Source organism: Xiphophorus couchianus, chromosome 5 (genome assembly GCF_001444195.1).
Source record: "Xiphophorus couchianus chromosome 5, X_couchianus-1.0, whole genome shotgun sequence".
Lineage (NCBI taxonomy): Eukaryota > Metazoa > Chordata > Actinopteri > Cyprinodontiformes > Poeciliidae > Xiphophorus > Xiphophorus couchianus.
In genome coordinates this window covers 21,136,291-21,142,290 of record NC_040232.1, presented here as the reverse complement: position 1 = coordinate 21,142,290, position 6,000 = coordinate 21,136,291, and the positions used below count along the sequence as shown (strand labels likewise).

Genomic DNA, 6,000 nt, shown 5'->3' with positions numbered 1-6,000 from the left:
GGAAGTACCAAGAAATTCACCCCAATGTCAGATAAAAAGCTCCTAATACTCACTTCCTCAGGCCTCAGTGTGTCAAAAGTTACAATTCATGACTGAACATGTCAAAAAACACATAACAGGTAAGACTCATTTGGAAGAAGTGCCAAAAGAAATTATTTTATCTGATTAAAAGAAAATAAAAACATGACTTATGTTTTCAAAGTTGCATTTGAGTGACATTCATAAGACTTCTGGAACTAAATTATTTGAAAGGATGAGGCAAAAATCCTTTCAAATATAGACAAATATGGTGCTGTCAATATTTGACAATAATGGACAGCATCATGTTTGAGGAAAACCAAACACAGCATATCAGCACAAACACCTGGTATCAGTATCAACTGTTAGATACTGATACCAGATACTGAACTGTTAGATACAGGCCTGGATCATCACCCCTCAAGTAGAGGGGTGATGATCCAGGCCTGTTCAGTACCACTCACTTTAGAAAGAGGCAATTTCTAATAAAGGCTTCATATATATTTTAATGTCAAACTTTTCTTTGTTGGCTTCATTTGAGTTTCATAAATATCGACACAGTGGGAACTGTTGAGGTCAGATGTAAAGAAAGTTTAATGCCTGATATGTAAAACCATAAAAGTATCCTATATTCTAGTTTATTTTTACTATGACTGTGATGTGATCACTAAAACCCCTCTTGTGATACTTCTGGTTATAATTCAATGAAAACAGAAAGGAGTCAAATTTCCTAAAGAAAAAACTGAAAAAGCACAAGTCATGACTACATGAGTTTTGAGTTATGCTATAAAAGGCCTCCATTCTCAAGCTTGCAGACATGCACATTTAAGCAGAGCTGGAGATGATGGAGTAAAGATGTTTGTTTTCTACAGGAAACCAACAGAGCGGGTCGGGCATCCGACTGGGACACCGTGATTACAGCAGCTACCTGTAAAACACAACCAGAGCAGACAGAAGGCATCAATCATCCAGAAACATCACAACGGCTCCACCAGCAGCAGCTCTACCAGCAGCAGCTCCACCAGCAGCAGCTCCACCAGCAGCAGCTCCACCAGCAGCAGCTCCACCAGCAGCTTCATCTGGCAGCAGCTCCACCAGCAGCAGCTCCTCCCTCCTTAGTCTTATTAAAGACACAAGGTTCAGGACTCTCACTAGAGCCACAGACCTGTAATTTCTTTTGTGAAAAATTAATTGGTACAAATTCTAAAAGTGTCACAGGTTATGGGAAGTAATTTATGATTAGTGGTCAATGGCAGAGTTTTAATTAAGTCTGGGCCAGAGTTCAGAGTGCTTGAGATGGAAGTGGTTCATTAATCACAACCAGCAAACCAGCTCAGGACATGAAAGGCCTTTGTGCATCACTTTTATCTGAATTACATTTAATAACTGTCCTGCTAAAAACATGGCTGGGTAAACCCTCAAAGCACAATTTTAAGGATTAAGTTGCTGTTTGATTATAAAATATATATGGATGCAAAACTAACATGTTTATAAAAGGCATCTAGTTTTTATGTTATTTTTAGCAGTAAGTATATTTAAAAACAACATTTAAATGGAAAACTAAAATGTTCACAATAAAATATAGATAAACTAAATGACAAAATGCTTCTGCAAAAGTAACTGGAGGTCTGAGCAATTTTCCAAACATCCTCAGGTAATGATCAGTGAAAAATGTAAAATGTAAATGATCTGACGTGTGTCCAGGTAGATAACTGCTGACTAGAGAGAACAAACAGGTAAATGGGGAACTAATGGAGAGTTATCTATAAATTTGGATGTTGATATTCAAAGTTCCATGTTAGAGAAACAACAAGAATGTCCTCTGAAGTCAAAATTCAGAGTTTTTTACTCAATATGGTTGCAGGAAAACTTACAGCTTTAAACCATTTCTTAGCACATTTCATTATTTGCATTTTATTAAGCGAGAAATGCAGATAATGTCGCAAAATGTTTTTGAGTTATGAGATTGACATAAATACATTACTGTACTTGGTGTTGTGGTGCTAATTCTAGTTAGCACCTAGTTAGCACACTCTCAATGTGGTTGGATGTTTTTTCCACCTCCAACTTTTGAGAAAATGAAATTGAATACCTTCTAAAATTAAACAGAAGAAAATGTGAGGTTTTGCATATATTGCAAAATCAAAATCCCACAATGCTGCTGCATGCTAATAAACCATTTTTAATTATGATCATTTCTACCTCTGTGTAATTGGTCACACATAACTCACCAACATCTAAGACCAAATATTTTTGTTTGTTTTTTGAATGCATGCTTTCAGAGAACTGCATTGTTAGTAGCTTATACTGCTAACAGTTCAGGTCTCTGAGGTCAACTGAGGTCACTCCCACTGACCTTCTGATGTTCCACTGGGAACAGGTGTTGGAAACATCACTTCCAGGTCCGAGTTCTGATGGTCAAAGTGAATGGAGAGCAGCTAAGGTCCGACTTCCATCTAGTGTCTAGGACAGGATGCATTTGCCACCGGTTGATGCTTTTCTACACGAGACTGGCAGTCTAATGAACAACCAGTGTGATTCATTAACCAACAGACATGATTTCCATGTTGTGACTTTTTAAGTCTCAGTTGAACATGAATCATCTTTAATCCTACATGGAGTCCTAAATCAGATCCTGTTTTACCTTACAGTTCCTCAGAGCAGTTTAACCCTTAGAACAGACGGGGCAGTTCAAGGCCCGTGAGTCTCTTCAGCCCACTGACAACCTTTGAGTGGCATTTGTAGTAAAAGTGAAAACTTTGTTTAAGAATGCCAGTGAAACAGTTTTTATTTTGAAGGCCACCGTCTTAACATCATTGGGTGATTACATGCTCTCATCAGCGAGTTGCACCTTTATCTGGACCCAGTTTTCACATTTAAACACATTGAAAGTCAGTTAATTTTAATCACCCTACTGATGCTTGCTTTATACAAACAATACATTACTCAAAGTTACTGGGTGCCTCATAAGTGACACACTTTGTAATTATAACAAGACATGAAATATTTGAGACATTACACTTATTTTCTCTCCGTATGGACCTACATTGATGACAATATACCATTGATGACCTCTTACAGACCTCTATAATAGACTGTTAGTTAAACAGCTTTTCACCTATAATGTCCTGTGTACACAGCCAAAGACACACCACTTGATTCTGTGATTTCTTTTCTTAGATGATCTAGCTTCTAAACTGTATAGACTACAGTGCACAGGAATTAGACAGAATTAAATAAGGAGGAATAAAAGAGAAATCAAAGCTCACACTACATTTTTATGATTGGGACATCAAAAAACAACCAAAGCTATCATTACATTTTAGTGATAAAGCCAATTAAACACACACACAGTTGCCTCAATGGTTTCACAGCAGCATTACATCAAATAACCTAAATAATATTGAAGTTTTGGCTGAAATTCTTCCTCTGTGGTTTGGAGAAATGAAAAACTTCCATCTGACTAAGATGGGATTACAACCTGTGATGCAGGAAAAGTAAGCACGAAGAGGTGAGAATAGGGCGAGAGGGAGAAAACACAGAGCACCGGAGGGAGAGGAAGAGTGATGACAGGATTATGAAGTTTGACAGGAGAATGAACATGACCGCACTGCAGAGCCTGTCCATGCAAAGACCCCAGGCGACCGTCAGATCGGTGATTTTGTGCCCATCTGCACAATGTTACAATGCTGACCAGCTGCAGGCATGCCAGTTTAGGATAACAGAAGTTACGTTAAACACGCCAACCATAAGAAGATCTATGCGTGTGTGTTTGGATGTAGGTATAGAGAGGAAACATGTCAGAATGTCATGATAGATCTTATATATGATACCAAGACGTGGACATAATGGAGCCGGCTTGCTGCTGGAGAAAAGCCATCTCTGCCTGAGACATGCATTGAGAATAGATGAACATTTTCAACTTCATCAGGTTAGGGTTGACTGGTAGCTGGATTTTAATATCTTTTTTTCAGAGTGGAATGATTATACAAAATGTAATGGCATTAAAAAATTAATAAAAAGCAAAACTAGATTTTGGTGCATACATTTGAACTAATTGAGGATTTTTGCTATTCAACATTTTCAACTAAATCATTTTTAAATTGTGTTGAATTCTCCAGATTGGGTTTAAACTTGACAAGAGCAAGTTTCATGAAAGTCTCATCTGTTTAAGCATTCCTGCTCGAAAGGATTTATTCACAGCACTTGAATGATCTAATTCTCCCATCAATGAAAAAATCCCAGAAGGTCAATGAATATTTAAGAAGAAGAAAATGAGGATTTGCACAAATTGAGCAAATCTTTTAGAACCCAGCAGACTCTGTTACTAGTCTGTACATAAAAACAGCCTAATCAGATGTATCACCACTGCACCAAGACATGGAAACTGATACAGCCATTCTGTTCAAGGCTCAAGTCAGCCATAAAAAAGAACTGAGTTATTTCTACTAACAGATTTAACAAAGAAGACATCATCTCCAGGACAACAAACTAAAATAGAGGAACACATCTAAGCCTTACACCATCCAGAGCCAGAGTCAGATTCCCTTCAGGTAATCAGTCTGTTATAAACAGACTGATTCCAAGTTATAAACAATAACTTTGGAGATTGTTTATTTTTCCCTTAGTATTTACCTTTATTTGTTTAATCTGATTTTTATTTTTAATCTTGTCATTAAACCCAAACACACTGTAGTTTTTAAGTGTTAAATAAACTTTGCATTACTATACAAAAGTTTTTTTGTTTAGAGCCATGGTTCCACCTTCGTCCATTGTGCGATGAGATAACAGGCTCCTGTCCACTGCAATGCAAAGCTTAAAATGCAATTTTGTAAAAGGGACTACTGGAGTCTTCTCTGGAATGATCACTCTATGTCTGGCATTTATTTAATTGCCTTTCATTTAGAAATCAAAGGAGTTCTCAGGAAATCAAAGGAAACTTTAACAAAAAACTCCAAGCACAAAAAGAAACAAACTCAGAATATTTCTATACTGAATTCAAAAATAGTGCATTTTTTATTTAAAAAGACCACCTGCTTTGTGGCCCCCTGCTTTGTGACTCAGGCCCACACCTCATCCCTCAGCTAGCTCCGGTCTAAAGACGAAATAAATAAATAAATAAATAAATGATCCATGACTTTTGGTTTGCAAGCACCTTAACACATCAAGCTGCTTTTTAATAGCTGTAGTTATTTTCCACAGCTTTACAAACCAGAATCAACAGCCATTAAAACTATTTAACAACTAAATTTCATTTAGTTGTTAAATAAAAAGTCCAGAACCCACACATTATTATGCCAGGCCCTTTCCAGGCAACAGCAAGTTAACATTCATAAATCTGACTTTTTTTTTCTGAACCACCAGAAACATTTCTCCTTTTAATCAGGTAGCAGACAAATCTGCTTATGTTCGGTTGCAAGCGTCGCTATTAGAGTGAGGTGAAGTGGTTGATCACAAAAAAATAATGAACTGATTAACTGAGCAGAAATTTAAAAACACTCGGTGATAAAAAGTTGAGTGCAGACAAGGTCATTTCCATTTTCAGATGATAAAGAAACTCTCTTACTCTGCTCAATATTTACCGGCAGTAGAAGCGAGCAAGCATGTTTCCACCTCGAATCTGATGGACGGGCCTCTGATCTGGATCGACCCAAAGCTTTTTCAGACGAGTCTTATCTGTTCAGATCAACTTTGGTGAAGCAAACGTTTTCTTTAGTGGAGCTGATGTTGTAGCTTCCACAGGTTTCCACACAGTAACCCTCTGTTCCTTTTGTGACTCAGGCCCACACCTCACCCCTGAGACAGCTCCGGTGTAAAGAAGAAGCAGGCTTCAGATATGCAATATTAATATTTTCTTTGTGTGACTCAAGGTGCCTCAAGGTCAGGTATGAACTTGAAATTGCCCACATAAGGAAGAGGAATCTTCTGAGCTGTCCATGAAACAAACTTAAAACATACCATGTAGTTTATTTCAGTGGATCC

At 37.5% G+C, this 6,000-nt stretch overlaps 1 protein-coding gene across 2 annotated transcripts in view; it reads right to left on the bottom strand.

Annotated features, from left to right (window-relative positions):
* Nucleotides 1-521: 521 nt before the first annotated feature.
* tsnare1 (T-SNARE Domain Containing 1) overlaps nt 522-6,000 on the bottom strand; it is a 119,408-nt gene continuing 113,929 nt past the window's right edge. For both annotated transcript variants that reach the window (XM_028018544.1, XM_028018545.1), the window contains exon 12: nt 522-946. The gene's annotated coding sequence lies outside the window, so the exon portion shown is untranslated. The remainder of the gene's footprint in view (nt 947-6,000) is intronic.